A 15368-nucleotide genomic window follows, 5' to 3' on the forward strand; every position below is an offset into this window, starting at 1 on the left:
AAACTAGAGACCTAGGGGAATCCAAGGAGGGGTGACTTGCGGAGCTCGGACCAGGTTCTGTTACCCAGAATCCTTTGCAAACCTCAAAATGTGGCTAAAAAAACACATGTTCCTCACATTTCTCTGGCAGAAAGTTCGGGAATCTGAGAGGAGCCACAAATTCCACCCAGCGTTCCCCCAAGTCTCCCGATAAAAATGATACCTCACTTGTGTGGGTAGGCCTAGCGCCCGCGACAGGAAGGCCCTGGGGGCAGTTCGTCCTAATAATAGGCTGATCTTCCCCCAGGGGGGGCAGAAATGGCCTAAAATATATTTGCCCCCCCAGCCCCCACCCCCCTCGGGAGCGACCCTTGCCTACGGGGTCGCTCCCCCTGCGTGACATTGGCACCAACAAAAAAAAATCCCAGGTGCCTAGTGGTTTCTGCCCTGTTGGAAGGTGGGTCATTAGTTGTGTGGCCTGCACAAGTAACGAGTCCGCACACGACCGCCACTGGGAACCAAACACCCCATTGTAGCGCTTGACTCTCATAGGGTAGCGTTGCAGAGCAGTCCAAGGCTTACTCAAGGGAGGTGGTGTGGGCTAGTAATCCCCATTCACAAGCACGCAAGCATGACTCTTAATAAATGAATGTCTAGTCTGTGCTTTTTCTTTTGATAAAGTAAAAGTACAATTATTATTCACACACACTACTCAATACTATGCAACAATCTACAAATATATACAAAGTGATAAAATCACTCTGGACCAACAGTATGTAATCGTTCAGGTTTCCTTAAGGGAGAATATAATCCAACAACCCACATGGCAAAACAATCCCAGTGCCCCCCTTGCAACATTTGAACATTCTGACAGTATTCAACAGTACAGTGCAATAATGACACCTACATTTGTGAATAAATACTTTCATCCTGCCAAGATGTGACTGTCAGTGTCATTATTCAAATTAGCATAATCAGAGAACATAAGAAACCAAATTCTAGCATGATAACCATTAGGATTACTTTTAGATTACTTTTGATTACTTTTACTGTACCATAAAATAACTGTAGAATACATGGGGCCATACCAACCTACACCTATGGTAGGCACCCTTGCACAAACAGGAACAAAAGTTCACTGAAGCTTGTCCTTCAAGCATCCCTCCAACCCTTGAGGGGTTATCTCTCAGGTGTCCCACCCTACCTAGGGTGGGGACACCAACAGATGTTGGGGGGAGGCTGCGCTGCTCCTGCAGCTCCCCCGGCCTCCCAGTTCTCCGTTGGTGGTGGCACCCATCTCAATGGGACCACCACAGGCGTTTTAAGGGCTCAAAAAGCAGCCCCTGCCCCACAAAGCATGCTGGGGCGGCTGCATAAATGATGAGCGGCTCTCCCGCTGCGAGGGGAGAGCCGCAATTCCTTTTTTTCCCTTTGCTCTTGCTATTTGGGGGTGCTGGTCCCACCCGGCCACCCCCCACACCAAAACAAGGATCCCTCGTGGGAGGGCGGCTCAGGGAGCCCACCCCTGGCCGCCCCCACCGGTACCCCGCACGGCCAGCACCTCCGGGTGCTGCCGCGGGAACCGGCTTGCTGACTTTGAGTCTGCCCGCTCCAGCGGGCAGACTCGGGATGCTGGCGGCCGCTGGGGCCGCGCGGGGGAGTGCAGCGGCACTCCCCCTTCCTGCTGGCATCTTCGGGGCCCCGGGATGGGGTCCGGGGCCCCTCCTCCTCACGACGGGGAGCACGACGGCGCTCCCCGGAGTCCTCCTCTTCTCGGGGCCCCGGGATGGGGTCTGGGGCCCCTCTCCTTCATAGGGGGGTGCGCGACGGCGCTCCCCAGGCCCTCTTCTGTGCGGGGCCCCGGGATGGGGTCCAGGGCCCCTCCGGCCATATTCACAGGTAGCGCGACAGCGCTCCCCGACTTTTCTTCGTCTGGGGGTGCGTGACGGCGCACCCCCACTCCCGCCTCTTCTCGGGGCCCCGGGATGGGGTCCAGGGCCCCTTTGGACCGTCTTCACGGGGAGCGCGACGGCGCTCCCCGACTTCTCTTCTGCTGGGGGGTGCACGACGGCGCCCCCCCCATTCACCTTTCTTCACGGGGAGGGCAATGGCGCTCCCCGGCTGGTCTTCGCCGCCGGGGGCCCCGGGATGGGGTCCGGGGTCCCCTCTCCACAGCGGCAGGGGGGTGCGCGATGGCACCCCCCTTCATTCAACCTCCTAAACGGGACCAGGCTTCACAGGGCCCTGGGATGGGGTCCGGGGTCCCTTCTTCTTCAGAGACGGGGAGTGCGACGACACTCCCCTGTTCTCCTCTTCTTCCTGGGCAGCCCCCCAGGCCCTGGCCCACCCTGGGGGCACAGTCTCAAGCAGCTGCGGAGCTCCACTCGCTTCGTAGCTGCTTTCACAAAGGTCAAAGGTCGCCATTCTTTTCCTGTGATATCTCGGGCCCCCAAGGGCCGATTTTCTTCATTCTTGCGTCGTTCCGCTCCTGGTGACAAGCCCTTGCCACCAGGAGCACTCTCCTTAGGCCTCCTGGCCTCGAAGGGTCCCAGATCATCAGGGAGCCAGTTCCACTGACTCCTGCACCAATCTTTCCTCTGGGTTCCCTCTTTTCCTTCTGGGCTGCGCGCTCTCCTTGCGCTAGCCCAGTCCTTCCCCCAACTAGTCCTCTGGGGGGGTAAGGGGGCCAGCTTGCCTGGCCCTGGCATTCGCCTCGCTGGCCTGGGATCCTTCAGGGGCAGAGTCCCTGCCCCAAGGGCAGTCAGGAGGTTCTTCCTTCCAGTTGTCCATGACGCCCGTCTGCAGTCCCAGTGTCCAGCAGTGAAGCACAGCCAAGAGAGAGAGCTCTCCCCTGTGCAGGACCTTTTAAGTGGGGGCGGAAGTGTCCAGCAGGTCTGCACCTCTGGCCTATCCAGATGTGCCACATCACTTCCTTGCTCCCATCCCCTCCTTCTTGCACAGTCTTCTGGGATAGCTCAAGATGGCATCCTCCAGGAGTTAGTTGCCACATGTGCTCTGAAAGTCTCAGCCCCTCCTACCTGACATTCCTCGCAGGGCTTCTCCAGCCTGCTCCTGGCACGGAATGACAGCTGGCTGATTGATGCTAGGCCCTGCTCCAGCAACTGGACAGAGCAGTAATTGGCCCCTAATCCTGAGCTGAGGCAGAGAAAGATGACATCCCTGGATGACCCATAAGTTGTACAACTATGCTCCTGTAACCTACTGCATCATTCTTTTCTTACAGGTTACAGTGTACTTTGGTGTGACTCTGGTCTCGGTGGACCCCAGAGAACTGGAGTTGCACCCTAGGCCCTCCTTTCCCATTGACATTCAATGGAGTATCCCCCCAATGCAAATATCTTAAGCACCCTGACACTGGCATTGAACTGGGTGTCCCTACAGTGAAAAGACAGTAAGCACACTGACTCTCCCTCACATGTATACACCCCTCTCATGAGACCTACTCCAGGTCACCACCCACTCTGCATAGTTCCTCCTGCACTAGGACTACCTAAGCACAGTTCTAGGGCTGCGCACACTAGGAATCCTCCTCTCACAGCCCTCACATGGGTGCACATCCATGCGCACACATGATCACATGTAAGCTGCCTGGGGCCTCCTGCCTTGCTGCGCCACAGCAGCCTTTCCTTAGCACGGCGACACCAGCGGTAACCATGTGCAGTCCATTTTACCATGTGTTTATTGTGCGGGAGTCACCTCATAGGAGGCTTCCTCACAGTAAACAGTCAAAAACCAGGTGGTCAAAAATCGAAAAATCAGGGCAGTCCTGATGGTCAGAACCGTCCTCTAACATGCCCCCTTGGGGGCAGATTGACCTAAAATCGGCCAATCTGCCCCCAGGGGGGCAGAAATGGCCTAAATACAATTTGCCCCCCCAGGGGAGCGACCCTTGCCTGATGGGTCGCTCCCCATCTCTAAAAAAACAAACAAACAAAAAAAAACTCAAAAAAAAAATTGCCCTGGTGCCTAGAGGGTTCTGCCCCCCCCCTGGGGGCAGTTTGGCCTAATAATAGGCCGATCTGCCCCCAGGGGGGGCAGAAATGGCCTAAAATAAATTTGCCCCCCTAGCCCCCACCCGCCCCGGGAGCGACCCCTGCCTATGGGGTCGCTCCCCCTGCGTGACATTGGCGCCAAAAAACAAATCCCAGTTGCCTAGTGGTTTCTGCCCCCTTGGGGGCAGGTTGACCTAAAATCGGCCAATCTGCCCCCAAGGGGGGCAGTAATGGCCTAAATACAATTTGCCCCCCAGGGGAGCGACCCTTGCCTGATGGGTCGCTCCCCATCTCTAAAAAAACAAACAAACAAAAAAAAAAACACAAAAAAAAATTTGCCCTGGCGCCTAGAGGTTTCTGCCCCCCCCCCGGGGGTAGAAATGGCCTAAAATAAATTTGCCCCCCCAACCCCCGCCCCGGGAGCGACCCTTGCCTACGGGGTCGCTCCCCCTGCGTGACATTGGCGCCAAAAAACAAATCCTCAGTGCCTAGTGGTTTCTGCCCCCTTGGGGGCAGATTGACCTAAAATCGGGCAATCTGCCCCCAGGGGGGCAAAAATGGTCTAAATACAATTTGCCCCCCAGGGGAGCGACCCTTGCCTGATGGCTAGCTCCCCATCTCTAAAAAAAAGAAACAAAAAAAAAAAAAAAAATTGCCCTGGCGCCTAGAGGTTTCTGCCAGAAATGGCCTAAAATAAATTGCCCTCCCCCCCAGGGAGCGACCCTTGCCTAAGGGGTCGCTCCCTTTGTGTGAAATTCACGCAAAGAAAAAACTCCCTGGTGTCTAGTAGTTTCTACCCCCCTTGGGGGCAGATTGGCCTCATCAAAATAGGCCAATCTGCCCCCAAGGGGGGCAGAAATGGCCAAAATATAATTTTCCCCCAAGGGGAGCGACCCTTGCCTAAGGGGTCGCTCCCCACCAAAAAAAATGAAATGAAACATTAAAAAAAAATGGTCCCTGGTGCCTAGAGGTTTCTGCCCCCCCTGGGGGCAGATCGGCCTAATAATAGGCCGATCTGCCCCCAAGGGGGGCAGAAAAGGCCTTCCCGAAAATATGCCCCCCCTGGGAGCGACCCTTGCCCAAGGGGTCACTCCCTTTTGTCAATAACAGTAAAAAAAAATCCCTGGTGTCTAGTGGGGTTTCAAAAGCCGGATTGCAAGCAATCCGGCTTTTGAAGCCCTCGGAGAGACTTCAAAGGGAAGGAAATACTTTTCCTTCCCTTTGAAGCCCCTCCGGGCCTCCCCAGTGATTGACAGAGAAATGCTTTTGCATTTCTCTTTCAATCCGCGACGAGGGAGGCCCCTGTGACAAATCAGCGCGCGCTCGCGCGCTGACGTCACAGGGGGGGGGGGGTGAGGGGGGTCGGGGGTGGAAGGGGAAGGTCTTCCCCTTCCATCCCCGACTTGGGGGGGAGGGGAGTGCACGGGGGGCGCGCTAGCGCGCCCCCACGTTCCCCTGTGCCATGGACGAGATCATCTCGTCCAAGGCACAGGGTAACTGTAGCCTTGGACGAGATCATCTCGTCCAAGGCACAGAACAGGTTAACATCAGTAGCAATATAAATAAGCTAACAACTAAGATGTACGGTAAGAGATTATGTAATAGTTCAGGCTGCTACCAGCCAGTAAGTACATATTTTGCACTGGGATTCTGGCAATTGATTTAATAAAAAAAGTGATTATGTTGGTAACACAAAAATACAGAAATGTAAATTTCATTTTAAAACAATTGTCACAGGTATGTGACCCACAATAATATTGTAATATGGTAATTTGGGAATTGATAGACCATTTTTCTTCTCAATTCATCAATCTCCAATATATGTGAATATTATAAAATTTAGGATGTTTTGGTTCAGATATAAAAAAAAATGTATAGGAATTGTAATAGAAATAGAAAATCACTTAAAAGTACAAGGCAAGGGGAGAATTTTGAGTTGGAGTAATATAATTACACTATGGTGATAGTACTTTGCATTTCTAAAGTCTTTCACAGCATCTTATTATATAGCACTTTAGGATTAGCCATATTATTATATTAATATGTGGTTTTATATGTTTACATTTTATAGCCCTGAAGAAGTCCATTAGGACGAAACACGTTGGCTATGGATTATGTTATTTTAATTGGATTAATAAAACAACTGTGATTCCATCAAATTGGAGAGTGGGACTGTGTGATTTTGAATGAAACTTGAAGAGATGGGTCAAAAAGGTTTTCAACACTAGCAAACACTTTGATGTGCCGGGTCTTTTTTGTAAATGTTCAAAACCTATGGTGATTTGAGGCATATGGGGTTGGTCCTCAAGACCTGAGCACCAATACTGTATCTAACCATGGATTTAACTATGGATGAAGGAGCGGCAACAATCACCTTAACCCTGGTGCTATATTGAACAATTAAAATTTGGGTGGAGCCTGCACTTCCGATTAAGATACGTACAATATATTATTAATACAATGGAGTTTGATGATGATCATGTAGCATTATTGGATGATCTCTTCACAAAAACCATGCCTAAATCAAACATGGAGTCTCTAAAGACAACAAATAAAGATGGATTAAAAGCAAAATTCATAACTTTGGAAAAGGTAAAAAAACAGGAACTTGCAAAGTGGTGGGATAGAGCCACAATAAAGAAATATATAGAAAATAAACGTATACCAAGAGGACTTAGAATTTTAATTTTTCCAAATTTTGAGGATTTGGAGGTAGATTTGTTACAAGAATGGGAAGAAGGCCTTTATGAGGCAACGTACAAAATGATGAAGATTCAGGTAACCAACTCTAAAAGAAATGTTAAAAAATTGAGAGAGGAGATTCATTACTTAGAAAGGGAAATTTGGGAGTTGAACTTACCAGAAGCCACACAGAAGAACTATGAGATTTTAAAGAAAGAACTGGCATGTTATCAGCTATATCTAAAAGACAAAAAACAGAAGAAAATCAATTGAGATGACAATGATTATGCAAGGGGACGGATCTTTACATTTGGCAGAAGTTATGATGATGTCCCTGTTAGTAAAGGTCCATCACAAAATGATCATAGTAGACAAACAAGTACCTCCTCCAGCAGTATATCTCTCTCACATGTGACAGTGATCCAGGAGAAGGGACAAGTAATATTAGTAGTGTACACTCAAGTTTTTTATGCGAGGCACAAAGATTCAGATTGGGCAACAAAAAAAAGGAATCAGAGCAAAAGATATAGGACCAGAAGAGGAGGAAAGAAACACAAAGACAGGAGTACAGACTCGACAACAGGCCAAAAGCTCAAGAGGGGGGAAAGCACAAATTCCAAATTGAAAAGTAATGGAGAGACAGAGGTTGTCACATGCAATGATGAAAGTACGAACAAGCTAAAGATCATAAATTTGTCCGCAAGAGTATTAAGTCAAGCAGAAATACGAGTATTAAACAGGATTAAGTTTTTGTCCAAGCGCAAAATGTGATTTTGTGGGTTTACATGTTGATTTATTCAAATTTGTTAGAAATCTTAAAACTAAAAAAGTTTTTTGCGGAACACCCTAAGAAAATTGAAAATTGAATGTACAAGAGATGAATTGACTAGTTCTAATTTAACCATTGCAGACTTGAGAGATATACATATGATTGCTTCAATTGATAATACGGTTGAGATAGGAGATTTAACTGATATAGATAGTGATCTAAATATTCAAGAGAATTTGGGAACACAATGTTATCCTAAATTATCATCTAAACTTTTGCCACCTAGTACACAGGATAGCTTAATGGTTGAATTTCATCGTAAAATGACTAAAGATTTTTATAAAATTGAGGCCCTACATTATACGAACAAGAAGTGCTCACATAAGTTTAATTTAACCCTACAAGAGAAGTACATTTTGACAAATTTAAAAAATGATGACAATTTGGTTATACGTGAAGCAGACAAGGGTTCAAATATTATAGTCATGAGCAAAGTGGACTATCTGAAAGAAATTGAAAGACAGTTGTCTGATAAAAACTGTTATGAAAGATTAGAAAACAATCTAGCTGCAGTGATACAACAACAGTAAATGCCAAACTTATGGACCGGCATGAATCATGTTTACTTACTGATGATGAGTATTAATAACTAAAAGTTTGTAATCCTAGATATCCATGTATATATATATTACCCAGAATACATAAACAAGGCGACTTTCCACACGGAAGACCTATCATTTCAAGCATTGGATCCCCTACGGAACGCATGGCAGATTATGTAGATGACTTTCTGCAACCTTTTGTAAAAAATTTACCATCCTATTTGAGGGATAGTAAAGATCTGTTGAATAAATTAAAAGATTATGGGGGTCATTCCGACCCCGGCGGGCGGCGGAAGCCGCCAAAAGACTGTACCGCGGTCAAATGACCGAGGCGGTCATTCTGACTTTCCCGCTGGGCCGGCGGGCGACTGCCAGAAGGCCGCCCGCTGGCCCAGCGGGAAAGCCCCTTCAACAATGAAGCCGGCTCCGAATGGAGACGGCGGAATTGAAGGGGTGCGACGGGTGCAGTGGCACCCGTCGCGATTTTCAGTGTCTGCACAGCAGACACTGAAAATCTTTATGGGGCCCTGTTAGGGGGCCCCTGCACTGCCCATGCCAGTTGCATGGGCAGTGCAGGGGCCCCCAGGGGCCCCACGACACCCGTTCCCGCCATCCGGTTCCTGGCGGTATTTACCGCCAGGACCAGGATGGCGGGAAGGGGGTCGGAATCCCCATGGCGGTGCTGCAAGCAGCGCCGCCATGGCGGATTCTTTGGGTCGGGGGTAAACCGGCGGGAAACCGCCGGTTGCCCTTTTCTGACCGCGGCTTTACCGCCGCGGTCAGAATGGCCCAGGAAGCACCGCCAGCCTGTTGGCGGTGCTTCCGCAGTCCCCGGCCCTGGCGGTCATGGACCGCCAGGGTCAGAATGACCGCCTATGTCTGGGACAACACAGACCTTATCTCCGTAACTATGGATGTAGAGAGTGTATATACTTGTATACAAACCAATTGTGGATTGGAAGCTCTAAAACATTTTCTGTTTAAACGAAATGCCAGTGTTCTAGAACATACATTAATGTTATTAGTTATTAGATATGGCTAAGATAATTTTGACCAATAATGCATTTCTCCATAACGGAGGAACCGCAATGGGCTCCAGGTTTGCTCCATCCTATGCAAACCTTTTTATGGGTCTGTTTGAGGTGGAGCATGCCTGGGGCCGACAGGCACATCAATGGATGGATAACATCATTTTCTATGGACGTTACATAGATGACATTATTATCATATGGAATGGAAGCTTATCAGATCTTGTTGATTATCATGCCTTTCTAAATAACAATAGATTCAATGTGAGGTTGACTCTAAAATACCATAGACACACAACTGATTTTTGGATTTACAGTATTTTATACATGAGAATGCCATCCATAGTGATATTTTTAAGAACATAACTGCATGTAACAGTGTACTTCATGCCACTAGTTCACACCCAAGAAAATCAATACAATCAATACCATATGGAGAAAGGGTGAGGGCATGGCGGAACTGTAGCCAACAGAAGGATTTTGAGAAAAGATTATTGATAATGGAATATGATTTTCGTAAGAGAGGATATAGTGAGGGTGTTTTGAAAAAGGCAAGAGCAAAAATCGAGAAAGTGGGCAGGGAATATACATTGAAAGAAAAAACATGGGGAGAAAGAAACAAATAAAAATAAGGATAACCAAAAGAAACGTGAGATATGTTTCATTACTAAATATGATCTTTATAGTAATCATATTTTTAACGCACTAAATAAGAATTGGCATATCTTAAACTCTGCCACACTACCGGAAGGTACGATATGTGAAAGACCTAAAATGGTCTATCGGAGAGGCAACACATTAAAAAACATATTGTGTCCCAGTTATGTGAAAGACAATTTTAACAAATCAGACATTGGAACATGGTTAGATGCGAAACTGGAAGGTTTCTTCATTTGTGGAGGTTGCTCCATATGTAAAATGGGAATAAATAAAATGAAAAATGTAAATACAACACCTTGAAGGAATATACAATCAATTCTTTCATCAATTGCAATATCACTTTTGTAGTCTATGTATTAGGCTGTTCATGTGGCAAATTATATACTGGTAGTAGTATACGGAGTTTAAAAATCAAAATGATGGAACATGTAAGAGCTATAAAGAACGGCGATGGAAGATACCCCGTGGCTATGCATATACAACAAGTTCATACCATGAATACTCAGATTTGGTTCCAAGGCGTGGAACACATATCTATTCATGAAAGGGGAGGCAACAGAGAGTTGATATTGAGACAAACAGAGGCAAAATGGATAAGTCGCTGACGAACAACAGTTCAGGAAGGTCTAAATGTTAATAATGAATTTAATTATTTTTTGGAAACTTGAAAGTTGATATGAGTGATAATATATTATTGTCTAATATACTAATATATAAAACATATTCAGAATTAACATCACATTTTTGTTGAATTTATTTCCACAATTAACTCTAATATATGGTTGTAGGGAGGGAAACATCACTCCGAAATGGCCGCTGTTGATATACTGCTGAGAGTGAGTCCTTTAATGGGCTTATCAAATGTAATCAGTTATCTAAAGATATATAAATAATGCATGGGTATGTGATTGGTTTAGCTGACATATTGAGCTGCTGGCGTTTTGCCGTTGAGCGCCTCAAGTACATGTATTTCGAAGGTACGAATTCGGAAAATGAAAAACAAAATCGATGTAATAGATGTACTGTTTTGGTGATAACTGATAAAGATCTATTATCTTATGTGAATACGCAAAAGATAATTAGAATCAACATTGTATCATCATCTAATCCATTTTTACAATTAATTTTCAAAAAAACCTCTACGGTCAGATGGAGCCAAATATCACTCCAAAATGGCCACCATGATGCGTGAACACACGATTGGTCCTTGTTGACTAACCAGGCCGTTGGTATTTTACCGTGGAGTGCCTTTGAGGTATGAACCTGAGAAACTGAAAAATTAAATCTATGCAATAGACATATCGTTTTGGTGACAATGGACAAAGATATGTTGTCCAATATGTCGACATGTAAAAGATAAGTTGGAATTAACACCATAATTGTATCTAATTGATTTCCATGATTACGACTGTATGGAGTTAAACAACACTCCAAAATGGCCGCCATGGACACACCGCCGGGAGTGAGTTCTTTAATTGACTTGCCAGATGTAAGCTGTTATCCAAAGATATATAAATGATTCATGAGCATATGATTGTTTTTTGCCGATATACTGGGTCAATGTCGTTTTGCCGTAGAGCGCCTTAAGTGCATGAATTTTGAGGTATGAATCTGGGAATTTGAAGGCAAAATCTATGCAACAGACGTACTGTTTGGTTGGGAGGATACTGTATATAACCCTTTAATAACATCATGAGTGATACAACTAGGTTAACAACAATCGCATATCAGAAAAGAGGATTCGTAAAGGTACTAATGCAGTAGAAACATACAAACAATCCAGGAGGCATATTGCCCAGATTATGTTCCGATGAGCAGCACGTGACCCTTGTTTGAGCGTGTGAGTGAGTGTTTCAGGTGGATGCTCTAATTTAAATGGCAATAGGAATAATATAGCTAGAAACTATATTGTCTTTTTGTGAAATTTATTTTAACAACCAACTTTACCTGTAAGACTATTTGGTTGTTTATAGGTAAAAATCACCTCAAAAATGGCTGCCATAGAAATTCGGCCGGGAGTGAGCCCTGTTAATTGATCCATCAGGTGCAGGCGGCTATTTGAAAGTATATATATCATTATAAAAATGTGTGATCGATCTCTGTGGGTATACCGGTCCGATGATGTTTTGCCAATTAGTGCCTCGAGTGCATAAATTACGAGGCATAAATCTGGGTAATCGAAATACTTTAATCTATGTAACAGATGTACCACCTTGGATGTGAGAATATTTTCGATCTTCTATTAACATCGGTAGCAATATAAATAAGCTTATAACTAAGATATACGGGAAGAGATTATGTAATAGATCAGGCTGCTACCAGCCAGGGAATACATACTTTGCATTGGGATTCTGGCAATTGATTTGATAAATGTTAGTAGCACAAAAATACAGAAATGTAAATTTCATTTTAAAACAATTGTCACAGGTATGTGACCCACAATAATATTGTAATATGAGTAATTTGGGAATTGATAGACCATTTGTCTTCTCAATTCATCTATCTCCAATATATATGAATATTATAAAATGTAGGATGTTTTGGTTCAGATATAAAAAAATTGTATAGGAATTGTAATAGAAATAGAAAATAACTTAAAAGTACAAGGCAACAGGAGAATTTTGAATTGGAATAATATAATTACACTATGGTGACAGCATTTTGTATTTTTAAAGTCTTTTCACAACATCTTATTATATAGTACTTTAGGATTAAGCCATATTATTATATTAATATGTGGTTTTATATGTTTACATTTTATAGCCCTGAAGAAGTCTGTTAGGACAAAACGCTTTGGCTATGGATTATGTTATTTTAATTGGATTAATAAAACAACTGTGATTCCATCAAATTGTAGAATGGGACTGTGTGATTTCGAATGAAACTTGAAGAGATGGGTCAAAAAGGTTTTCAACACTAGCAAACACTTTGATGTGCCGGGTCTTTTTAGTAAATGTTCAAAACCTATGGTTATTTGAGGCCTATGGGGTTGGTCCTCAAGACCTGAGCACCAATAGTGTATCTAGCCATGGATGTAACTATCGATGAAGGTGCGGCAACAATCACCTCAACCCTGGTGCTATATTGAAACAATAGATATAATACTATGTAGCTCTTAGATGGATGCCACCTTGGAGTGACACCTCACCTCCTAAAGATCATTAGAACTGAAGTCATGCCATTTACCAACATCGCAATATGTCCTAATAACACACATCATAAATGGCAAGTGTATAATGGAGACGGGCTACAGTTCCAGCCAGTTGTATCCAAATCATCAAATTAGGATATTGTCATTAATCATAGATGATCTTTGAATGGATACTCTATGGTCCCACTCTCCTAAAATATTTAACAAAAAGAAAATTAGGTCCCTTTGTGACCCCTATTAGGCCCGGGGACTGTCACTCCCCGGGGCTACACTGAATTTTGAGTGGGGGGGCACGTGGCCACTCGCACCCTGTGGACCACCACCTCCAAGGGAAAATCTTTTTAAAAAACAAAGGGGGTCCCAATGGGACTCACAAGCCTCGGGGACCACTATCCCCAGAGGCATCTATATAAATATGTACAGGGGGCCCATGGCCCCTCTTTACCCCAGGAACCACCCACCAGGGCAAACAGTAAAAACATTGGCTATGGGCTATCTTCATGTTGCAGGGAGCCGCGCGGGCCCCCTTGTGGAGCCACTGATGGCCCAGGGGAACGCCACCCCTTCAGGGCTGGCTCCTCGACATAGCTATCTGCTGTGGCTTGACTGCAGCCAAGCCACAGCAAGCACTCTTCTGTCTGACTGTCAAACCTTTAAAGCAGGTCCGCTGTCAAATAGCAGAGCTTTAATCTCTGTCCCCTGCATGTGTGCAGGTGACAGAGATGAAATGCTTCACAAAGCATGGAGCTGTTATCAGCTCCGTGCTTGCTGAAGCAATGGCATAGCAGGGGAAGCCTTAAGGCTTTTATTATATATATATATATATATATATATATATATAAATATATATAAATAAATAAGGAGGAATCATGGGGAGCCCTTAAGGGCTCCCTCGCGGTTCCAGATAGCCCATAGAGGGTTTACATATATATTTTTTTTAAAACCTCCATCGCTCAGTGTGAAGGTCACCAGACCTTCACACTGAGCTTTGGGGGTTCGAGTCCAGCTGGACTCATTAACATTTTCTTTTTTTTTTTTAATAAAAAAAACATTTTATTTAAAATAATAAATAATTTTGTAAATTTTTAAATTGAACACAAATAAAGACTAAAAACTCTATCTCTTTCCCTCTCACTTTCTTTATCTCTTTCTCTTCTTCAATCAATTTCTCCCATTCAGACACTTATGCACCCACTCACACTCACTTAGACACTCACGCAACCACCCACAGACCCACTCACACCCTCATGTACCCACTCACAGACCCATGCACCCACTAAAAGACTGATCTATGCACACTCACACCCAGACAGACAATCTGACAGCTACTCTCACCCTAGATACACCCTCTCACATCTATTCTCACACCCACAGAGGCCTCACCCAACGTGCCCCATAGGCCAGTGTACAGCAAGGGGTTGAGGGGTTAAGGGTAGTGGGCTGCAGAGTCTGGCTACAGGCCAGGTCTTGCGGGCAACCTCCCCTGCACACAGGTAAAAGGCTGTGAACAGTGCAAGTTTCGGTGCTTATAAGGGGTTGGCCTCAACCACCACTGTGCACTGCCAAAAGCCGTGCATGGCGGTGGTTGCATTAACGTATGGTAATGAAAATTACTATACATTATAAAAACATTGAAATTCACTGAAATAAACAAAGGTTATAGGGATGCAATAGTTAGGAAATAGATTTTAAAAGAAACATAGAAATTCACTGAAAAAAACAAACATTACAGGGACGTTATAGTTAGGTAAACACTTCAAACCTACAAAATCAGTGAAATTCAGCAGTTATAGTTAACTGAGCTAAATATAACTTGCACCCCCATAATGCACTGCTTATGACCTCACATATTACATCACTCAAGACACGGTCAGTGACATCCCTGACAGTGTGTAAGTACTGAGTTGAGTAGATGGTTAATTCTTATTTTTCAAAAATATGACGATCTAGTAAAACTGTCATGAGAGCTGGCAAAATATACAGACGAGAGCAAGCATTTAGGTTCTCCTGCTCTCGCGAAAGTATTGCAGGAGTTTGTAAGAAGGAAAAAAAGGGAATCAGTACAAAAAAACACAGATCATGGAACCATAGGGTATCTCTGGAAAAAGCTATTTTTGTTAATTTTTAATACTAAAAAATGTTTTGTTTTCAAATACTTTCTTATAGATTAGCGTTAAATTACATATTAATTTACTTTAAAAAACCCAAATGCTATGAAAAAAAACAAGGTTAAAGTAACATTATAGTTAGGCGTAATGAAAATATGTGTTTTGATATAAAAAAAACTTAGCACTTTACTGAATAAAACAAAGGTTAAAGTAACGTTATAATTAAGTAAATTTCTCAGTTATGTTGTTAACATTTTAGTGTTTTATTGGTGCTAACTATAACTGCTGAATTTCTATGCTTTTTTCTTTAGTTCAAAATGCGATATATGTATATATATATATATATATATATATATACACTCACACACAAACGCAA

The 15368-nt window shown here is 44.4% G+C and overlaps 1 pseudogene; it reads right to left on the reverse strand.

Annotated features, from left to right (window-relative positions):
• The window catches only part of LOC138247088 (N-formyl peptide receptor 3-like), a 57829-nt pseudogene that overhangs the window by 13117 nt on the left and 29344 nt on the right, over positions 1–15368 (reverse strand).

The sequence above is a fragment of the Pleurodeles waltl genome, chromosome 7 (assembly GCF_031143425.1).
Source record: "Pleurodeles waltl isolate 20211129_DDA chromosome 7, aPleWal1.hap1.20221129, whole genome shotgun sequence".
NCBI lineage: Eukaryota > Metazoa > Chordata > Amphibia > Caudata > Salamandridae > Pleurodeles > Pleurodeles waltl.